The sequence below is a fragment of the Lithobates pipiens genome, unplaced genomic scaffold (assembly GCF_037356315.1).
Source record: "Lithobates pipiens isolate NorthernLeopardFrog02 unplaced genomic scaffold, aLitPip1_a1.2 Scaffold_8, whole genome shotgun sequence".
Taxonomy (NCBI): Eukaryota; Metazoa; Chordata; class Amphibia; order Anura; family Ranidae; genus Lithobates; species Lithobates pipiens.
In genome coordinates, this window is record NW_027507903.1 from 273,910,585 (window position 1) to 273,931,485 (window position 20,901).

Here is a 20,901-nt window from a genome sequence, read left to right on the forward strand (position 1 = left end):
GTTTCTGCCCAGTTTCGAACCAGGGACCTTTCACGTGTTAGGTGAACGTGATAACCACTACACTACAGAAACCCACCTTGATGGATTTTTGCGGGTTGGGTGGTCGGAAGTTGAGGTCACCATATTAGCTATTTTTTGTTTCTGGTTATTTGATAACCTGAGTCCAGTTTACCGTCCTTGCAAATTATACTCTTGGGTAATGAAGAAAACAAGGAAGAAAGCCCATCTCAGATGCCTAACTTGATGCAAAGAACATGCTGACAACAGCCAGTACTGGCAAGATACACTGACTCATGGATATCACCTCTAGCTTTTCCACACACTTTTATCACCAGGTCAGCTGAAAACATGCACCAATGGTCGTCAGGTTTTCCAGCTCAGGTGACTAAGCAGGAGAACCAAAGTCCACATTCCAAATGCCTTTGGGTCCAGAAAAGAAGTTTTCCTAATCACTAAACACTTACAGCGATGGTCAGGTTTTTCAGCTCAGCTGACTAAGCTGGAGAACCAAAGTCCACATTCCAAATGCCTTTGGGTCCAGAAAAGAAGTTTGCCTAAACACTAAACACTTACAGCAATGGTCAGCTCATACAGAATTTGCACTATAGGCACTGCAGCAAAACTTTACCTATGTAGGACCAGCAAACCAACTCACCTAACATCTTCAGGCTAGGGTCTTCAGGTTCTCCTGGTTGACTCACAAAGAGTGAAGAAAAAGAGCTCACGTTGAAGGTGTTGCACCTAAACTGTGCTTTCTTTTGACAGATTTCACGTACGGCTGCCAGAGGGGCAAGGCGTGGCAAGAGCTTTGAGTTTGCCTGACTGTGAAAAAGTTAAAGGTAAACGCTGTTTCTGCCTGGTTTCGAACCAGGGATCTTTTGCATGTAAGGCGAACGTGATAACCACTACACTACAGAAACCCATTTTTACAGCTCAGCTGTGTCTTGCAAACCGAAAGTCTACGTTAATGTACGATGGGTGAATAAGGCAGCTGAAAGTGACTGTGGCAAAAATCACTAGCGTGTGCACAGTGTTTCTGCCCCGTTTCGAACCGGGGACCTTTCGCGTGTTAGGTAAACGTGATAACCACTACACTACAGAAACCCACCTTGATGGCTTTTTGCGGGTTGGGTGGTCGGAGGTTGGGGTCACCATATTAGCTATTTTTTGTTTCTGGTTATTTGATAACCTGAGTCCAGTTTACCGTCCTTGCAAATTATACTCTTGGGTAATGAAGAAAACAAGAAAGAAAGCCCATCTCAGATGCCTAACTTGATGCAAAGAACATGCTGAAAACAGCCAGTACTGGCAAGATACACTGAGTCATGGATATCACCTCTAGCTTTTCCACACACTTTTATCACCAGGTCAGCTGAAAACATACACCAATGGTCGTCAGGTTTTCCAGCTCAGGTGACTAAGCAGGAGAACCAAAGTCCACATTCCAAATGCCTTTGGGTCCAGAAAAGAAGTTTGCCTAATCACTAAACACTTACAGCGATGGTCAGGTTTTTCAGCTCAGCTGACTAAGCTGGAGAACCAAAGTCCACATTCCAATTGCCTTTGGGTCCAGAAAAGAAGTTTGCCTAAACACTTACAGCAATGGTCAGCAGGTTTTGCTGGTCAGCTCATACAGAATTTGCACCTAAACTGTGCTTTCTATTGACAGATTTCAAGTACGGCTGCCAGAGGAGCAAGGCGTGGCAAGAGCTTTGAGTTTGCCTGACTGTGAAAAAGTTAAAGGTAAGCACTGTTTCTGCCTGGTTTCGAACCGGGGACCTTTCGTGTGTAAGGCGAACGTGATAACCACTACACTACAGAAACCCATTTTGACTTCCTGTTCTGGCGCCGCATGAGCTAGCTGCGTCTCTGCCTAGCTCCCGCAACAGAGCCCCACAAATCGGCCTAAAAAGCCAGCTTAAGCGGCCCCAGTGCCCCACTTTGGCTCCGGGTGTTCCCCCCACGATCCCCGCTCCTATGGATCGCTTCGTCGAGAAAACGGGAGCCCGATCGTACGCGGCCGCGGCGGCACCTTCCGAACGGCCGCAAATCAAGCCCCCGGCTTTGGCCAACTCCGCTCCAGCTCCACAGGCCTCTGCTGCGGAACACCCGGAAGCGGCTATGGAGGTAAGCGGGGTCGCCCCACCTGCATCCCCAGTTATCACCGGACCTCCCCACCTCCGTGGGCACGCTACAGTAACCCCTCACAACCAGACTGGGGATGCTCACCCGCCTTCCCCTGGGGATGATGGCCATACTAACCGCATTGCACAAGCGGTGGCGGCCCTGCTATCTCCCATGATCACAGCCTCAGTGGGGAAAGCTATACAGGCTGGGATGAAGCAAATTAAGGCCCAACTCACGGAGCATGCTACCAGGCTCAATGAACTTGAACACCGAGTCTCTGAGGTGGAAGATGATCTCTATCAGTCCCAAGCCGCAGAGCAGTCTCAGGAAAAAACACTTCAATATGTCATCCAAAAATTAGATGATTTAGAGAACAGATCCAGACGCTCCAACCTGCGATTCGTCTGTGTCCCCGAGACGCTCCCTACTGCCAATCTGAGCGACTTCTGCACCAAACGCATCCCAGAAGCCATGGGACTCACGGGTCCCTTCACAGTGGAAAGGGCCCACCGCATGGGATCGTTTAATGCAGACCGCAAGACCCCCCGTCCCATCATTGCCAAATACCTCAATTATGCGGACAAAGCCGTTATCCTTCAAGCATTCCGGCAATCTCCCTCCTTGCATGTTGATGGTGTCAAGATTCTAATTTTTGCGGACTACTCTATTGAAGTATCCAAGAAACGCAAAGCCTTTCAACCGATATGCTCGGAACTGTTTAAACTACAAATTAAGTTCTCACTGGCATTCCCCGCCATGCTTCGTCTCAAATCCCCCAAAGGGGAACAACTCTCCTTCCAAGACCCCTCTGAAGGAGAAGCATTTTTGCGCTCTCTTCGATCGGACTCATCACCGGCTACACCCTCCAAATCTGCCTCAACCCTTCGAGCTCTGGACCAGAGGAGCCCCAGAAAGGACTCCCCCAAACGCTTTCGAGCTTCGGACCCAGATCACCGTCACCGTAACTTTCCACGCTGAAGTCTCTTCTGTCTCCATATGACAGTTTTTTTTTTTGTCTCCTCCTTCCACCCGGATCGCAAGCCAAGATGTGTTGAGTAGTGGCTGTTCGCTACCTTCATACCCTCTGGAGCTCATCTCTCCCCCCCTCCATCATACCTGTTACCCGGACCATTGCTTTTCAGCACCGGGAGTTGCTACTCTGCCGGTCACGGAGGTTCTGGGTCTCCGGACGCAGCAAGCCCTCAGCCTACGTCCCTCTCCTATCCTATTCTTTTCCAGAGTCCACGGACAAGTGTTCAGGTTACTATTTACTGCGTTTTCTATTGCTTTTGCACTATGCTCTAAGTTTTAGTTTATGTTTTTACTGCCATGTCCTGCCTTACCTTTGTTTCTACAATTATGTCAGGTCTTAGCATGACTCCACTGTGTATTGCACCCCCTCATTACAGATTAGCCGTCGTGCTGTGATACATGTCCTAGTCCGGCGTGCCTACTAAGCATTCCCGGGACTGCCCGCTATTCATCCTTTCCTCCACGGGGCTCTGCTTGAGGAGCTCCCCCTCTACACAGTGTACTCATGCTGAAAAAAGAGAAGTATTTGCATGTGTTTATTTGTTTGGTTATTCTTCTTTTATTACCGTTTACCCCCCATACCCCCCCCCCTCATCATGCCCTTCCCTCGTCCTCCCCCCATGCTCACATGGGTTCACCCCTTTATCAGTTAAGGTTCCCTGGACAGGACCCCTTGACTCATATCTCCATCGAGTTCAGCCTATGCCACCTAACTCTTCATGCCCTTTTACGCCACATATCTAGCCACACACACCCACAGATTCCATCCCTCTTAGAGTAGTCTCCTGGAATGTCAAGGGCCTCCGCTCTCCTCAAAAGAGAGTGAAGATCCTTCGACACCTTAAACGACTCAAGGCAGACATTGCCCTACTACAGGAGACTCATCTACATGCATCCGATTTCCCGCGCATGCAAAAACTGTGGGTGGGATCGGTGCATGGAGCCGAATCAGTGGGTCGGAAGGCTGGTGTACTACTTCTAATACACAAAAATCTTCCTTGCACAATTCTATCCACCCTCTCAGACAATATGGGTCACTTTTTCACCGCAACGGTGTGGATAGGCACTAAAGAACTATTTAAATCCAACATATATGCCCCTAACAACCCCACCAAGCAATTTTATTCCGAGCTCTCGACATGGCTACTTAAATTCACCCACTTGCCTCATCTAGTAGGGGGTGACTTCAATGACGTTTTGCACCCCTTGATAGACAGATCCTCCCCAAAAAATCAATCGCCAGGTACTACCACACTGAACCCAACTATATTTGCCTCCACCATGGACTCCCTGCACATGACGGATCTATGGCGTCTCTCCCACCCTGTAGACAGAGAATTCACGTTTTATTCCAACCCCCATAAATCCCTGGCCAGGCTTGACCACTTCTTTGGCTCGGATGACGTCATTAACATGGTTTCCGACTCAGAAATACATGACATAGCGATTTCAGACCATGCTCCAGTAGCTATCTCCCTAGACAGACTGGATCTCCCTCCACACCCCAACCTCTGGGGTTTCCAGCTTTCCTGGTTAATAATTCAGATTTCATTACGTTCATGGACAAGGCCTGGGCAGAGTACTCCTCCACAAACGCCCTCCATGCGGCAGAGCCCAATCTATTCTGGGATGCCGGGAAAGCGTACCTTAGGGGTCGCATTATTTGTTACGCCACGTCCTTTAAACGTAATGCACTCAACACTACAAATCGGCCAGTGCCAGACTACATGCTGCACAACGGCAGCTCTCATTATCCAGCTCCTCTATACATCACGATGAGTGGGTATCAGCCAAGTCAGCTTTTGATAATTGGGCAGACACCCTTGAGCGTACGAAAAAGGCTCACTTGGATTCTACCCTTCACAGATACGGCAATAAGGCCGGGAAACTCCTTTCCAGACTGTGTAAAGGGGGCCATCGCCCTACTCACATCACCTCCCTCTACGACCACATGGGACGCACGCACTCCTCTCCTCAAGCCATAAATGAGACTATGTTGCGGTACTACACCAATCTTTATGCCCCAGACCCCATCCTGCAAGAAAAGGCTCGGTCCTTCTTAGACAAATTGTCGCTTCCCACCTTAGAGTCCTTCAATGCCCCCATCACTCTCCCTGAAATAGAAAATACCATTCGCCATCTTCACTCACATAAGGCGCCTGGCCCTGACGGCTTTACTAGTGATTTTTATAAAACTCTCATTCATATCACGGCACCCACACTCCTCTCAGTTTACTCCTCTATTTGGGCGGGGGGCCCTTATCTTCCTTCCGGGAATCAAGCTGTAATTAAGCTTCTCTCTAAAAAAGGGAAAGACCTGCTACAGCCCGGATCATACAAACCTATCTCCCTTCTTAACCTAGACGTGAAAATCCTCTTAAAGATTGCTGCCTCGAGATTAGCCGATATTCTCCCACACCTAATACATCCAGCCCAATGGGGGTTTGTCAAAGGTCGGACAGCCACTTTGTAAAGTTCTACTAGCTCTCGAATCAGCCAAACAAAACCCCAATGGTACCTATGCCATCATTACTTTAGACGCAGAGAAAGCCTTTGATAACGTCAGTTTTGATTGGCTCTCCATGACCCTCTCCAAATTAGGTTTCTCAGGCCCCTTTAGTCACCTCATAAACTTGATGTACACTTCCCCCTCCGCTTGTCTGGTAGCGGCAGGCCTCCTCTCGCCAAGTTTCCCCCTACACAAAGGTACCAGACAGGGCTGCCCTTTATCTCCTCTCCTCTTTAACATCGCCTTAGAACCTCTCTCTAGATACCTATCCCATACGGCTCCCCTCCATGGTATAAAAATAAGAGGCATGGAACTACGCACATCCCTGTTCGCAGACGATTTCCTTATATTCACCTCAAACCCCTCGGCTGACATACACACCATTAAAAGTACTTTCGATTAGTTTAGGCTATGCTAATTATTCCAAAAGCGAGATTTTACCCATTGGCTCTCACGCCACCCCATCCTGGGCTAGTGACTCCCTATTTTCTGTAGCTCTTCCTTCATCACCTACCTGGGAATTAAAATTGGAAAATTGCCATCTTCTTTGTATCAGCTGAATTATCCCCCTTTGTTGACTAATATATCCCAAGAATTGACCAACTGGATGGATCTGCCCCTCTCGCTCCTGGGAAGGTGGCACCTTGTGAAAATGGTCAGCTTTGCCAGACTTCTATACCCTATGCAAACTCTCCCACTCTTGCTCAAACACAAAGATGTTACTTCATTAGATTCCGTTATTTCCAAATTTTTATGGCACGGCAAAAGACCACGTATCGCTTACAAAAAATTGCACCTTCCCAGGGGCAACGGAGGTATCGGTCTACCTAATATTAGGTTGTATAATTTAGCTTGTTTGCTTAGAACTAGTCTAGATTGGATCACCCACTCGTCCAGGTACTCTAACTTTGAATTGGAATCCGCTATGGCCCACCCTTTCTCCTTGTCTGCCCTACTACATTGCCGCTGGAAATCGGTACCCCCCCCCCCACCAACACAATCTTGTCTTCAGAGACACAGCGATAGCATGGAGAGAGTCCAGGAAACTGGCCGGACTTACACCTTTTCTATCCATTCATCTGCCTATTCAAGGAAATCCTTGCTTCACTCCAGGTCTCCACTGTAAAGCCTTCTCGGACTGGTCGGCATGGGGCTTGTCCCTTTTCTCCTCCCTCTGCGACCCACACACTGGCAAACCCCTACCCTTTCATAAGGTGATGGACTCATTCTCAATTCCTACCTCTCATTTTCTCCACTACCAACAATGCATCAGTTTTATCACCCAAACTTGTAAGGAGGACTCCCGTCGATTTCAATCAAGCTTCATGGATCAGCTGACACGGGAAAAATGCTTTAGAATCTCGGATGTTTACAAACCCCTTCTGCAACGGTCAACGCCACCTGCATCCTCTACCTCCATCGCAAACTGGTCCTCTGCCTTCCCAGACCCCGATCTTGTCCATAAGATTCTGCTTGGTCTCAACAAGGTACTGCACCTGACGCCTAATGAAACCTGGAGGGAAACCCAGCTCAAGATTGCCCACAGGGCCTACATCCCTTTTCTTTCTCCCAAATCCAAGCGTGATGGGGCATCCTACCCTCACTGTCATCACTCGAAGCCACCCCTCTCTCACCGTTTATGGTCTTGCCCTATTATTTCCACCTTCTGGGACCAGGTCCTGGCTTTCATCTTTGACGTCACTTTGCTGAAATTACCTAAGGAACCTCTGCTCCTAATCTTCGGATATTGGGACCCCATACTGTTACCATGGTCTACTTCTTCAGGTACTGGACCCTCTCTAGGGCCACACTCCCCGCGAGCTACAGTGGACTGGATTCTGTTATGTTTACTTCTGGCCCATCGTCTCATACTCCGATATTGGCTAATGCCTCCTGGCCCTCCAGCCTCCCAACTCCACAAGGATCTTCTATCCCTTTTGTACAAAGAGAGGCTCACGACAGATTTCTCCCATGTTAAAAAAAAGCGCCCTTCCTCGCCAGGTGGCAGTTGTTCATGACCACAACCATGTCACTACCGGATCAACGCGCATTGGATCAACTTTCCTTTACCTACAACGATTCGTTCCACTTCTGATACCACTCTATGACTATCTACATAGGCTGACTCTCCCCGAATCCCTTCCCCACCAGGATCCTTTTATGTGGACATTACCATTGAACCCCCTTTCAATGTATCTGTGTTTCATCTACTTCCTCTTCCCGTTACCTCTCCCCCCATTCCCATGCCCCTTCCCTTTCCTTCTTACCCCCCCTCTTTCCATCATTACCTTGCTTTAAAAGTTATAGTTAGGCATTAGGCCCTTTGGGAGCCGGTCCTATCGCCTGCTCTAATTAAGGTTCAAAACAGTCGCTGATCAATCCAGACTGGTCTTTGTTACCCATGGTTACCATGATTTCACTGTTTTTGAACGTTTCTGTGTCTCACGGTTTCTTTTTGCCCCAGGGATTGACCTGGATCTGTATCTCTTCTTTACTGAATGTGCCTTTACATGAGTCTCTGTATTTTCTTTTTCCTAATAAAAATTATTATAAAAAAAAAAAAAAAAGAAACCCATTTTTACAGCTCAGCTGTGTCTTGCAAACCGAAAGTCTACGTTAATGTACGATGGGTGAATAAGGCAGCTGAAAGTGACTGTGGCAAAAATCAATAGCATGTGCACAGTGTTTCTGCCCGGTGTCGAAACGGGGACCTTTCGCATGTTAGGCGAACGTGATAACCAATACACTACAGAAACCCACCTTGATGGATTTTTGCGGGTTGGGTGGTCGGAGGTTGGGGTCACCATATTAGCTATTTTTTGTTTCTGGTTATTTGATAACCTGAGTCCGGTTTACCGTCCTTGAAAATTGTACTCTTGGGCAATGAAGAAAACAAGGAAGAAAGCTCATCTCGGATGCCTAACTTGATGCAAAGAACATGCTGAAAACAGCCAGTACTGGCAAGATACACTGAGTCATGGATATCACCTCTAGCTTTTCCACACACTTTTATCACCAGGTCAGCTGAAAACATACACCAATGGTCGTCAGGTTTTCCAGCTCAGCTGACTAAGCAGGAGAACCAAAGTCCACATTCCAAATGCCTTTGGGTCCAGAAAAGAAGTTTGCCTAATCACTAAACACTTACAGCGATGGTCAGGTTTTTCAGCTCAGCTGACTAAGCTGGAGAACCAAAGTCCACATTCCAATTGCCTTTGGGTCCAGAAAAGAAGTTTGCCTAAACACATACAACAATGGTCAGCAGGTTTTGCTGGTCAGCTCATACAGAATTTGCACTATAGGCACTGCAGCAAAACTTTACCAATGTAGGACCAGCAAACCAACTCACCTAACATCTTCAGGCTAGGGTCTTCAGGTTCTCCTGGTTGACTCACAAACAGTGAAGAAAAAGAGCTCACGTTGAAGGTGTTGCACCTAAACTGTGCTTTCTATTGACAGATTTCACGTACGGCTGCCAGAGGGGCAAGGCGTGGCAAGAGCTTTGAGTTTGCCTGACTGTGAAAAAGTTAAAGGTAAGCACTGTTTCTGCCCGGTTTTGAACCGGGGATCTTTCGCGTGTAAGGCAAACGTGATAACCACTACACTACAGAAACCCATTTTTACAGCTCAGCTGTGTCTTGCAAACCGAAAGTCTATGTTAATGTACGATGGGTGAATAAGGCAGCTGAAAGTGACTGTGGCAAAAATCACTAGCATGTGCACAGTGTTTCTGCCCCGATTTCAAACCGGGGACCTTTCGCATGTTAGGCGAACGTGATAACCACTACACTACAGAATCCCACCTTGTAGGATTTTTGCGGGTTGGGTGGTCGGAGGTTGGGGTCACCATATTAGCTATTTTTTGTTTCTGGTTATTTGATAACCTGAGTCCGGTTTACCGTCCTTGCAAATTATACTCTTGGGTAATGAAGAAAACAAGGAAGAAAGCCCATCTCAGATGCCTAACTTGATGCAAAGAACATGCTGAAAACAGCCAGTACTGGCAAGATACACTGAGTCATGGATATCACCTCTAGCTTTTCCACACACTTTTATCACCAGGTCAGCTGAAAACATACACCAATGGTCGTCAGGTTTTCCAGCTCAGCTGACTAAGCAGGAGAACCAAAGTCCACATTCCAAATGCCTTTGGGTCCAGAAAAGAAGTTTGCCTAATCACTAAACACTTACAGCGATGGCCAGGTTTTTCAGCTCAGCTGACTAAGCTGGAGAACCAAAGTCCACATTCCAATTGCCTTTGGGTCCAGAAAAGAAGTTTGCCTAAACACATACAGCAATGGTCAGCAGGTTTTGCTGGTCAGCTCATACAGAATTTGCACTATAGGCACTGCAGCAAAACTTTACCTATGTAGGACCAGCAAACCAACTCACCTAACATCTTCAGGCTAGGGTCTTCAGGTTCTCCTGGTTGACTCACAAAGAGTGAAGAAAAAGAGCTCACGTTCAAGGTGTTGCACCTAAACTGTGCTTTCTTTTACAAATATTTTATTGAAAGTTAAGCATAACATATCAATACAGACATGTGACTGAGACATCAGACAGAAAAATGAGGGAAAAAGAAATGAGTGTCTCAATGAGGGGAGGATACATAGGTGTTATAATGTTCCACAAGACAATAAAGGTAGTAAAAGAGAGAAAAAAAAAAGCAAAGGCCCAGTATAAACAGATAATCATATTGTAAAAATCAATTGCGTCTCAAAAAGGCCATATATAGTGCAGCCTAGCTCAGGTAACATCAAAAATATTGATATAAAGACTCATAGGTGACGGGCTTTGCTGCTAAACAGGCATACAGAAGGAGCGATGGAGAAAAATAAAGATAAAAAGAAAATGGAATTTTCCTCCCTGAGATGAGTCACCTCGACTTCAAAATATCTCATATCAGTATAATCTTCAACCACATGTCGACTCCTCTAAGTGGGAGTCACCAAAAAGGACAAATAGAAAAAAAAGAGGAATAGATAGAATACAGACCGTGGGTAAGAGTGCCCACAAAGAGGGAGTAAAGAAAAAGATAAAAAGCAAAAGGGGGGGGAGAAAAAGGAAAAGAGAAGGGGAAGAGGTCCTCTGGGGCCGCGCCCACACGCCCCTAAATTGAAAGAAGTTGGTCATTAAACCTAGAGGACCGGATATAAGTTATCCATGGTTGCCACACTCTGAGGAATTTGGCATGGGTGTCAGAGGTAAATGATGTCAGCTTTTCGTTAACCATTATGTCGTTCATGCGGTTTTTAACAGGTTCAAAGCTAAGTGTTGGAGTTTTCCACGCTCTTGCAATAGTAATCTTAGTGGCACCAAAAAGATGCTGGGCTAGCTGCCTCTCCGGGCGAAAAAGTTCTGGGATAGGTTTACATAAGAGGGCTTCGAAGGGGTCCCTTCTAAAATTAGAGTGGAGGGATCTGTTTCATTTGTGGACTTACACCATTGTTTTAAATGTCATGATATTGGTGGCGTGACCGGATGGAGAAGGAGGAGGGTGTGCGTGTGTGAGTGAGTGAACGTCTTGCCTCGCTCCCCCCTCCACACTGGCAATGCACTGCAACGAACGGCGTCTCTCCTCGATGACCCGCCGACCCTCCATGCTGTTAATCGGTCGGACGATGGACACGGAGAGCGGCGTCCAGCCGAGTGGATGAGCCGAGCGGATGAACAGGCATCCCCCCCTGCTTACCCCCACGCTATGCAGCAAGGAAGGCGCTCTGTGAAAACTTCGACGGAGGCAGGCTCCCTCTCTGATCATAACTGAAACTTTGGTCTGGGCTCTGGAGAACGAAGGTGGAGACTACACCTCAGATACATGCAGCAGGGGAGTGATATAACGGGAGACACCGCAGGAACTGGTGAGAGTAAACACTGCCATGATATGTGATCTGTGATTAAGATATCTTATACAGGTGAAAGAAGACGGATCACTTCTTAACCACTACTGTGTGTAAACTTGCCTGCCTGTTGTTTCCTCATAGCTTTAACTCTGAAAGAACTTTCCTGCTGTTTGAGAACTGTAAAATCCCTCCTTTTTTTTTTGGAAGAGATTCTTTTAAAGTGCCTGTTTTTACAGTTAATTGTAGCGGTTGGAACAGGAGATACCGAGGTCTCGGCACACCTCAGTGTTTGCAGTATAAAACTGTGTTGTATGCGCCTTGCTACCCTGTGGTTTCCCTTCTCTCCCACCCCCTGATGAGAGAGCCTGCTATTAATTTTTTGGTGTGAACCTCCTCTGGAGGAAGCTGTTTTTATGCCTCAAATACTCAACTCTAAAGAACGCCCTGCTTATAAGAGTACTGGGAAACGAAACCCCCTTCCTTAAAAAGAATTTAACCTGCCCTGAAGGGGTAGCCTATATAGGTTATCTAGACTGGCTGGAGCTGGAACTGTTTTGATCCCTTTGGGAATTCCAGAAGCTATGGTATAACACGTTCAAAGTGCAACTTGGGTCCCCTTCTATTCTTATTGCCCTAGGGTGAGAGAGAAAGCAAACATACATATATCTTCTGAGGATATTATTTTGGAGTATTTTTGGAGTAAAATAAAACCACCATGCCATCGCACCGTGCGACCAAAGCTAGTCAAGCAGCTGCAGCCGCAAAATTAGAAAAATATGCCCATAACCCGGGTCAGGGGCCTAATCAGTCTCCCCCAAAGGTTCCGCAACAAGGACAGCAATCTCAAGTTAATAGGTTATCAAGTATTAAAGGCACCAGGAAAAGCCATGGGTCAAGCCAGTCTCAAATGGCTTTGGAGGAAAAGGAGAGAAGAGCGGACTCCCAGGGTCAGGCCAAGGACATGAGTTTAGAGGGGGTAACTGGATTATTGGAAGAGGGTCTGCAGGAAGGACCTGAACTAGAAGCGGAGCCAACACTAAGGGAGGTTCTGATGGCAGTTAATCTCTGTAGAGAATCCCTGGGAGGAATGAGCACTCAACTCATTTCTATTCAGGAGGAACTATCGCATACCAGACAGGATATTCAGAGGATTTAGGATAGGACCACAGCCCTTGAGGAGCGGTTGGGCCGGGTTGAAGATGATCTGGCCCCCTGGATAAGGGAATTTAGGCTAATGCAAGAACAGTTAATAAAACAAGATAACAAATTAGACGAAACGGAGAACAGGATGAGGAGGAAGAACATTCGGGTAGTGTGCCTGCCAGAAAATTGTGAAGGCTCAGATCCTATAGCCTTCCTGGAGAAATGGCTTAGGGATATGTTTGGTCAGGACACTTTCTCCCCATTGTTTTCTATTGAAAGGGCACACAGAGTCCCTTCAAGACCCCCACAGACGGACGCCCCTCCAAGACCATTCCTGGCCAAATTATTGTTTTTCAAGGATAAAGAGATTATCACCCGTAAAGCTAGGGAGAGGGGTAAGATCGTATACAATGGCTCGCGTGTGTCGATCTTTCCGGACTACTCCCCTGACCTTCAAAGAAGGAGGGCTAAATTCGGAGAAGTTAAAAGGAAGCTCCGCCAAATGGACATGACATATGCGTTACTATACCCAGCAAGACTACGGATGAATGCCCCTGAAGGGACTATAATTTTTGACAATCCTGGCGGGGTCGAGGAGTGGTTGGAGTCCCACCCCCGGAGACTTTAGTAGTGATGGACATTTTGGGTTTTTTTTTCTTCTTTGAGGGGGTTTTTTCTTTCCCCCCCCCCTTTTTTTTTCTTTTTCTCCTTTTTTTTTAGGGGAGGGGGGGGAGGAGAGTGGGTTTAAAGGTAATTTTTTGGGTGTAGGTGGTCTTGATTGGGGAAAAGAAGAGAGGGATGGGGAGGGAGAGCTGAGGGAGGTGAGGGTCACGCATGTTCCCCCTCTGGTTGGAGGGGGTGGCGGGGTGCTCGCCTCCCTTACCAGTTGCATGGGGTAACATTTCTATTTGGAGATTTTTGGGGGGAGGGGAGGGGTGGGGTGGGAGGTCGGGTAGGTAATAAGGTTCAAATAAAAAAAATAAAAAAATGTGGAGTGTTCCACAGATTAGGTGTGTATGGAAAGGTCACAGAAGAAGGCCCCAGGTGATGCCTAAAGAGGCAATGGGAGAAGTGTGTAAGAAGGGAGAATGGTATGGGTGGCGAGAAAAAAGTCTATGGTGTGTGGGAGAAGTGTGGAAGAGGTTTTTCTTTGTGAGAAGAGCACTATACAGAGCACAATTATTTACAATTAAATCAAGGGTAAAAATTCATTTCTTAAAAGAGAATAACAAAGGAGGGTCACGAGGATATGCACGTATAAGTAAACAATGGCTGAAAGCCTATTATATTAAAGGGAATAATAAAGATGAGTTATACACACTAGTTTTTAGGTATTAGCACTATAATTAGTAATGAGTGATGGCCCTGTATTAGAGAGGGGAGGTCTTACTTTGTACTCTTGGAATGTTAGAGGGATGGGGGACCTGAAGAAGAGGATGGCAGTCAAGCTATCAGCTAGGTCTCATGGAGTAATGCTTCTCTTCCTCCAGGAGACACATTTTACAAAAACCATCACTACACAGTTGGGGTGGGGGGAATACCATATCCAATATCATTCATACCACACCTCCTTTTCTAGGGGGGTTAGTATTTTTATTAAAAGGGGGGTCTCGTTTAACTGCCTTCAGGTGAAGATCGATGAACAAGGAAGATATATCTTCCTATACGGTATCTTGGAGGGAAAGACTTTGATTTTGGCCAATGTTTATATACCACCACCATCCACTATGGATATTCTATATGACTTGGTTGAATTTGTGTTGGATAAACCGGAAGTCCCATTGATATTAATGGGTGATTTCAATATGGTCGTGGACAAAATATTGGATAGATTCCCCAATGGGAGGGTTCAGCAAAGGGGTACAAGTGAGAGTCGCCTGTCACAGTTCTTGGGAGAAATGGGTTTGAAGGACCTCTGGAGACTCCAGAATCCAAAATCCCGAACCTTCTCGTGTCTTTCCACCACCTATTCAACTCTGTCAAGGATAGATATGATTATGGGGAACGATGAGGCGGTAGCACTAATAAAAAAAATAAGCTATATGCCAAGAAGCCTATCGGACCACTCAGCAATAAAAAGCTTCTTGGATATAGGAGAGAGAAGGCAGCAAACAGGGTGGAGGTTCAACCCTATTTGGCTGGAGCTGATGAGAGAACCAAAGGAAGTAACGAGCTCACTTAAAGAATTCATAGATTTGAATACAGGCTCAGCCCCGATAGGGATGGTATGGGCACTAAAGGCCTATCTCCGAGGTCTCTTAATACAACAGATGTCTAAAATTAAAAAACAGTTTGGGGAAAGAGAAGAGAATGCCTCAAGGAGTGTGGTAAATTTAGAAATTCAGTACATTAAAAACCCAACACTAGATAACCAGGAAAAATGGATAAAAGCCCAGCAGGAATATCGTCATATATTGTTGGAGAAGGCCGAAAATAAATGTTTATTTCAGAAACAACTAGTATTTGGGGAGGAGGAGAGGGTGGGCCGGATGCTAGCACACCTGGTAAAAACAAACTATGCCCCGTCCATGGTATCAAGGATTAGTATGGCAGAAGGTAGGATATCCACTAATAAATCAGATATTTTAGAGAGATTTAGAGTGTACTACGAGGATTTATATCAATCTAATCAGGCCGAGATGAGGGAGGAAATGGATTTATTTTTTAGTCCGCTAGCTATTCCCCACTTCCCGAAAGAAGATGGGGATATGCTAGATGGTCCTATAACGATTGAAGAGATTCAGCGTATAGTAAAAGAAATGGCAGGCCAGAAAGCCCCAGGCCCAGATGGCCTACCGGTGGAGGTCTATCGTCATTTTGGTGAGGTATTAATCCCGGAGCTTCTAAAAGTCCTCAACTGGGCGATAGAAGCAGGAGAACTACCTCCCTCAATGAGAGAATCAAATATAATAGTGTTGCCAAAGAAAAATAAGGACCCTCTTTCCCCCTCATCATATAGACCTATCTCCCTGTTGAATCTGGATGTAAAGATCCTAGCTAAGGTTTTGGCAAATAGATTGAACGGGGTGATAGGGAAAATTATCCACCCCGACCAATCAGGATTCATCCCGGGAAGATCCACAAGTACAAATATAAGACGAGTTTTTTTGAACCTCCAGATACCAGTGGATGGAGATGGCCAGAGGGCTGTTTTATCTCTAGACGCTGCTAAAGCCTTTGATTCACTGGAATGGAGTTATCTGTGGAGAGTTTTGAGAGAATATAAGGTAGGCCCGGTATTTATAAAATGGGTTAAAATGTTGTATAGATGTCCGGAAGCATGGATTAGAGTTAACAACGAAAGTTCGGTTGGGATCCGATTGAGGAGAGGCACGAGGCAGGGGTGTCCTCTGTCTCCCCTCTTGTTTGCCATGGCGATCGATCCTTTGGCTATATCCCTGAGATCAAATATGAGGATAAAAGGTTTTAGGAGAGGGGAGGAAGAAGAAAAAGTAGTACTATTTGCAGATGATCTCCTTTTGCTTCTTGGAGATGCTCAGCATTCCATAGGGGAAGTGATGTATAGAATTACTAATTTTGGACAACTAGCGGGCCTAAAAATAAACTGGGATAAATCCTGTATATTGCCTATAGATCCATTAGATAGCCCCCTACCATGTGAAGCAGCACATATTCAGATAGTGAGTAAGATGAAATATCTGGGTATCTGCATTTCGAAAGACCCTAAGCAATATGTGATAAATAATCTGGTCCCACTCTTATCCAAATTTAAACAAAAAATTAAGATATGGAAGAAACTGCCACTTTCAGTAGCGGGTCGATGTAATCTCATCAAAATGATTTTTTTGCGGCAACTTCTCTATGTATTGCACAACTCTCCAGTATGGATATATAGGGACTGGTTTTATAAGATAGACTCCATATTTAGAGAATTAATGTGGAAGGGGGGACGAGCACGTATTGGGCTAAAGACTCTGCAACTTCCAAGTAACGGGGGGGGAGTTGCGCTCCCACAACCGTTTAACTATTTTATAGCAGCTCAGCTACAACATCTGGCAGGTGAGGAATTGGAGAAAGGGGGGTGGAAAAGGGGAGCTCCTCTCGAACAACTCCTCGGAAGGTCATTGGTAGTAGCATTAGAGGCAGGGGCTTGCATACGAGATGTCCCTACCCTGGGATTAATGATAAAGGTGTGGGAGACAACTAAAAGAATATTGGGTTATGGGGGATTTACGGAATACTCCCCCTTATGGGCAAACAATAAGCTGGAAGAGGTCTTAAAAATAGGACAAGTAAGGGAATGGGAAAGAAGGGGTATACACTTAGTTCACCAGATCTATCAGAACGGTAGAATGAAACAATTCCAAGAGTTAAGGAACCAGTTTTTAATTCCGAAAAAGTCCTTTTTTAGATACTTGCAGATTAGGCATGCTCTGAATAAACAGTTCCAGGGGACAGTAATAGTATGGAGTGAGATACCTGTAATAGAGGATATACTTCGAGCGGAATCAGGGAAAGGTTTAATATCTAAAGTATATGGGGAGCTGTGTAAGAAATCCCAGGAAAAAAAAACAGGGTAAAAAAAATAGGAAAAAATGGGAGTCTGATGTGGGCGACATTTCGGAAGATCAATGGGAGAGGATCCTTGAGATAGCACCATGGGTGTCCATTTCTCCATCTCAAAGGTTCTCACATTTACAGTTATTGTATAGAGCGTACTATACCCCTAAAAGGTTGGCTCAATTTGGTAGAAGGAGCGACGCAGCATGCCCTAGATGTGGAAGGACAGAAGGAGACATGATCCACATGTTTTGGAGATGTCCCAAGCTACATCGGTATTGGAGGGAGGTTGTGACGATAGTTAGTAGGGTTTTTGAGATGGCAGTAGAATTGGAACCGATGGGTTGTGTATTGGGATGGATTAAGGGAAGTAGCGACCCTAAGGATAGTAACCTAGCTAAAGTAAGGTGTCTCTTCCAGGCTAGAAAACGTATAGCTCAGAAATGGCAATCTGCCATACCCCCTACGAGCGGAGAGTGGGTGCAGAATATGAATAGGGTTATTCTTAAAGAGAGAGTAGTATATATGAGGCAAGGAGGTATTCAAAAATTAGATAAGATATGGAAGGAATGGTTTGTAAAAATGATGAAGGAAGGTACCTCTTAGTAAGAAGGAAGTATGATGGAAAGGGGTGTATGAGTGGGGAGGGTGATGAATGTAGGAAGGGAAGGTTGGGGGAGGGATTTGCAAACAGGCACTGTGTTATTACTGTTTTTTTATTGGAAGGCTGTATGAGTTGTTTTGTATTGAAAAAGAAATTAATAAAGATATAAAGTAAAAAAAAAAAAAAAAATTAGAGTGGAGCATATTACGCAGTAGGGTATAAACCCTAATCCATAATCTGCAGGCCTTAGGGCATGACCACCAAATATGGGCCATGGTGCCTGCACTTGCACAGCCCTGAAAGCAATTGGGTGAGTAGGAGGGGATAAAGCGAGCTATCCTGGATGGCGTATAATACCACCTGTAAAAAACTTTATATGCATTCTCGAGGATGGACACATTCCTGGAACTTTTCATAAGGGACAATGTCATGGTCTGCCAGTCCTCTACATCCAACCCCCTGCCCAGGTCCGTTTCCCATTGAAGATGATACTTCCTAACGGGGGGTTTCTTAAAAGTAGTAATAAAGGAATAAATCAAAGATATTAGTCCGGAGGAATGAGGTTGGGACCTACAGACACGTTCAAAGGGGATCAATGCGTACGGAGTAGGAAGAGCTTTGAGAAGCTGTTGAATGAAATGCTTGAGTTGAAGGTAACTGTAATGCTCTCTAAGGGGGATATCATGGGAAGATCTCAGGGAGTCAAATGTAAGCACTCTCATTGGGGTGAGCAGAGAATGGACATCCGTAAAGCCATTATCTGCCCACCAGGAGAATTGCCTAGGATTTTCACAGCTATGGGGGAATAACGGGCAATGAACAAGACGTAATAATGGCAGATGGGGGGACAGTAATCCCGCCGAGTATTTGACAGAATCCCAGACCCGGAGGGAATGAGTCATACAAGGCCCAAACCCACGCGGGCGGTCCTTTGGGGGCAACCATGGTATTGAGGAGATAGGAATAGGATGAGAATCAACAAGGTCCATGGTAGCCCATAAAGGCATTTGATAAGTGTCGTGAAGGTGGGCCAAGGGAGCCACGGTCGCCGCAACATAATAGGCTTGAAGGTTAGGGACCGAGAAGCCTCCATTAATTTGACGAGCGTACATTATTTGTTTATGAATTCGGGGCCTAGAGGAGCTCCAGATAAATTTTAGTAATCTCTTTTGATGAAGTCGGAGGATATGGGAAGCTACCGGTACCGGTAACACTCGAAAAAAGTACAATCATTTTGGGAGATAAGTCATGCGTACCGCGACGATCCTGCCGAACCAGGAGAGCGGAAGGTGAGTCCAAGAAGATAACGAGTCAGTAAGTTTCCTAAATAGAGGAGGAAAATTTGCCTGGTACAAGCCCTCATAGGTGGGAGTAAGACGTATCCCTAAATAGGGCAGCGAGGGGAGCCACTGAAAAGGGAAATTCATTTTTAGGGAGGCCAATTCTGATAGAGGGAGATTTACCGACATTGCTTTTGATTTAGTGGGATTGACTCGTAGACCAGAGAGAGATGCAAAGGATTCCAATAGGGAGAATAGGTTGGGTAAGGAGACTCTAGGAGACGTCAGTGTCAATAGGATATCATCTGCAAAAAATGACATTTTATGCTCAGAACCAGCAATCGGAATGCCTTTTATGTCTGGATGCGAGCGAATTGCCTCGGCCAGTGGCTCCAAGGCCAAGATAAACAATAGGGGTGATAGTGGACAGCCCTGCCGAGTACCCCTCCGTATGGGAAAAACAGGGGATTCAAATCCATAGTATTTTATTTTAGCTTGAGGGGCATCATATAGGGCCTCCAACCACCGCATAAACGGGGCACCGAATCCATAATGGCGGAGCACTGACATAAGGTAAGGCCAGGACAGAGTGTCAAAGGCCTTATTCACATCCAGAGATAAAAGCATAGTCTCCAAACAGCGGTTACGAGCTACAAATTGTAAGTGAATGATTCTCCTGATGGCATCCCCTGCTTGTCTCATGGGGACAAACCCCACCTGGTCCTTCTTAATTAAACGGGGAAGAAAAGAATTTAGGCGGTTAGCCAGGATTTTAGTGAGAATTTTCATGTCAAGATTAATCAATGATATGGGTCGAAAATTAGCCCAAGAGGAGTGATCTCGATCTGGTTTCGGTAACATCACAATGTTAGCTGTCAGTAAGTCAGATGTTAGTTTTTGTCTGTTTTTAACTGCATTTAACATGTTGGTCAGAGGAGAAGTTATTACATCCACCATCTTTCTATAATAGAGGGCTGTGAAGCCATCTGGACCAGGCTTCTTACCAACCTTTAAATCTCTAATACATTGTCGCACCTCAGATTCTTGTATGTCACGGTCCATAAGCTCCCTGTGAGTCTCAGACAAGGTCGGGAGCGAGATGTGTTGCAGAAAATCTGCCCGAGCTCGCTCACTACCTGAGTCAAGAGCAGAATATAGCTTAGAGAGTCTATAACTGAATTCTTCTAGTATATGGATCGGGTTGCTGGTGAGCACGTTGTGTCGAGTGCGTAGGGTAATAGGGGAAGGTTTGGGGTTAAAAGTCCGTAGTCTTTTGGCCAACATCGCGTTAGGTTTGTTCGCTTTAACGTACCAGTGTTGTCTAGACCAGCGGAGCACACGCTCCGCCTGATCTGTGAGGCTAAGGTCCAATTCCATACGAGCCTGGTCCAGAAGCCTACGATTATTCGGGGTGGGGGATTGTTTAAAAGATGTGGAGATGGTCTCGAACCGGGATTCTAACATCGCTTGCAGTTTTAGCCTCTCTTTTTTCCGTTTAGATGCTATCTGTATAATGTGCCCCCGAAGCACGGCCTTATAGGCTTCCCAGAAGGTCACCGGGGAGGAGACGGTTTGAGAATTAAGACGAAAGTATTCCTCGGAAGCTCTAAAAAGATCTTCCCTAATATCTGGGAGTGCTATCCTCAATAAGGAGTCATTCATAATCCATGCAGATCGGTGGGGGTTGTGTACTAAGGACCGACAGACCACCAATATTGGGTCATGATCCGTCCAGGGAGCCGCCAAAATAGAGACGGATTCTATCAGTGGGAGGTGTTTTCTGAGCATTATCATGTGGTCTATTCTAGAATGGGAATGGTGTGGATGGGAATAGTACGTAAA

The 20,901-nt window shown here is 45.9% G+C and overlaps 3 non-coding genes across 3 annotated transcripts; all 3 read right to left on the minus strand.

Moving 5' to 3' along the window:
* Window positions 1-847: 847 nt before the first annotated feature.
* TRNAV-UAC (transfer RNA valine (anticodon UAC)) lies at window positions 848-920 on the minus strand. The gene has a single exon. It is a non-coding gene; the product is annotated as a tRNA-Val (tRNA).
* Window positions 921-1,751: 831 nt separating this feature from the next.
* On the minus strand, window positions 1,752-1,824 carry TRNAV-UAC (transfer RNA valine (anticodon UAC)). The gene has a single exon. It is a non-coding gene; the product is annotated as a tRNA-Val (tRNA).
* A 7,385-nt stretch (window positions 1,825-9,209) lies between these two features.
* Window positions 9,210-9,282, minus strand: TRNAV-UAC (transfer RNA valine (anticodon UAC)). Its single transcript has one exon. It is a non-coding gene; the product is annotated as a tRNA-Val (tRNA).
* Window positions 9,283-20,901: the final 11,619 nt, after the last annotated feature.